Genomic DNA, 2,432 nt, shown 5'->3' with positions numbered 1-2,432 from the left:
AATGTGTATATATTTGGATATAAGCCACTTGAGAATTGGCCCTTGCACCTACATGAATATATGTTTGCACATGATGGATTGGTATGACATATATACTAATTCAAAGTGTATATTTGCTTGTGATGATGTGTTGATTATGAAGTAAATAAGAGATGTGCAATGAATTACGATATGTAATGTGTTAGTAGTAAAATGTATGCTGTTTTTTTTTGTGTGGTATTAAGTGTATATTCGGCCACATGAGGGTAATTAGTGTGCATGCATTCGGTTTGAGGCAAGCATATTGATGCCTATTCTTGGCTTAGAAAATTCGGCTAAGAGGAATATTAACTAATGTGTTGAGTTCGATTTATGATTTCGTACATATACAACTTTGATGCCTAATGTATATAAGGGCCAAGTACTTTGAACTTCACGTTGATGTTTGAATGTATTGAATTGCTTGTTGTGATGTAAAATGTGCATGACCATTGTGTATTTGAGCTAAAGGATGGCCATATGACCATTTACACTCCTTGTCATATTCGCCATAAGCTATCATGATGAGATTTTAATAAGTTAAATTTGTGTAAATTAGCTCAAGAGCAAAGGGAGCTAAATCCGATAAAGGGAAGGAAAAAGTAGTTGAATAGCCGTCGAAATCGCTCGACAACATCCAAGGTAAGTCTTGAGTGATGACCCTACTTGAATTATATCAAAATTATGCTCCTTGTTTGTGTGGCCATTGAGCGAAATAGTAAAGGTTGATAGATATTTTGTGTTAGAGCTTTAGTAACGAAAATGAACTATGGACGTGTCTTGAATATTGATATATATGTAAGTGAACATTGGAAATATATCCGGGCTAAGACCGAAGGCATTCGTCTGAGTTGATATATCGGGCTAAGACCGAAGGCATTCGATGCGAGTTGATATATCCGGGCTAAGACCGAAGGCATTAAATGCGAGTTGATATATCCGGGCTAAGACCGAAGGCCTTTGTGCAAGTCACCAAATCCGGGTTATGACCGAAGGCAATCGTCTTGAGTCGCTATATCCGGTTAAATCCGAAAGTATGTGATTCGGAAGTGAGCAATCTTGCTGTGAAAATTTCAGCTTATACACTTGTGAAAATTCCAGCAATGAGGTATGTTTGTATGTGCTTGTACTAATTGAATTCTTACAAGTAAGTATCGCTAAGTTGATAAACGAGCTACCGGCCTTGGGCTAAGTTGTTCTTTTGTGTATGAACATAAGGGTCGGTGATGTGAAATAAGTATGAGTATGGGAATGTGAATTAGTAAAGTGGTTTAATTAGCCATGTGAATAAAATACCTTAGTCAAAGCTGATTTCATTGCTTGAGACTTACTAAGCATTAAAATGCTTACCCGTTGCTTTGGCTCTCTGTTTTATAGGTTTCGCTCGTTAGCTATCGGATTCGGGATCAAAGAAGTGAAGTCATCCACACTATCGAAGCCCCATTTTGGTACAAATTTTGGTTGAACTTTGAAATGGCATGTATAGGACCATCCTTTGTTGAAGGTCATGTACCTTCGGTTTGTGTAAACTTGGATAGCCATGCGAAAATGGCTTATATCGTTTTAGCATAGAACTATAATCGTTTGTATGTTGACCCTTATGAGGTATGGAATTATTTTGAAACGATTAGCCATTGGAATGGTTAATCATGATCACGCTTTGTGCTATGTATGTAAAAAGGGCCAATTGAATCATGGAAAGTATGAAATAGGTAAAGCCTACTAAAGGCAGATGCTGACAGCAGCAGTGACGTGGATGTGAAAAATCACTAAAAATAGTAGGAATGGTATTAAATAGCAAATAAATTATGTAAGTGTACCTTGATGAATCTACTTTCATATGGAAGAAACGAAATGGTCATATGAGTTATAAGTTAACAGATTTTAAAGTTCTTGTGAAATAGGGCCAGAACGGTTTCTGGATCCCCTGTTCCAACTTTGGAAAATCATTGTAAATTAACCAGAGATAATTAGGAGTCATTCCATATATGTGTAGATTCCTCTCTGAGTCTAGTTTCTATAGAAACAAACGGCATTAGTATTGAAGCCCTGTACAGGAGATATCCAATTCGTAACGCACAAAGGTCAGTGTAGTCGATCCCTACAACAGGCGAGACTTTAACTAATAAACTGTACTAATTGGCTCGACCAAAAATTCTAGAAAAAAATATGTAGATGGACATATGAGTCTAGTTTCAGGAAAAATTTACGGAACTGATTTTCGAGTTGTAAAACCCAAGTTATGAATTTTGGAGCGACTAGTACTCAGATTGGCAGCTTGTCTGAAAATTGTCAATAAGTGGGTTGAAGTCTGTTAACACCTCGCGTTCGACTCCGGCGACGGTCTCGGGTTCGGGGTGTTACACAAACAGTGGATAGTGATAGTGTGACTAGTTGCTGACGATCCCCGAGCC

This window comes from Gossypium arboreum, chromosome 1 (assembly GCF_025698485.1).
Source record: "Gossypium arboreum isolate Shixiya-1 chromosome 1, ASM2569848v2, whole genome shotgun sequence".
Lineage (NCBI taxonomy): Eukaryota > Viridiplantae > Streptophyta > Magnoliopsida > Malvales > Malvaceae > Gossypium > Gossypium arboreum.
This window is presented reverse-complemented; position numbering follows the sequence as displayed.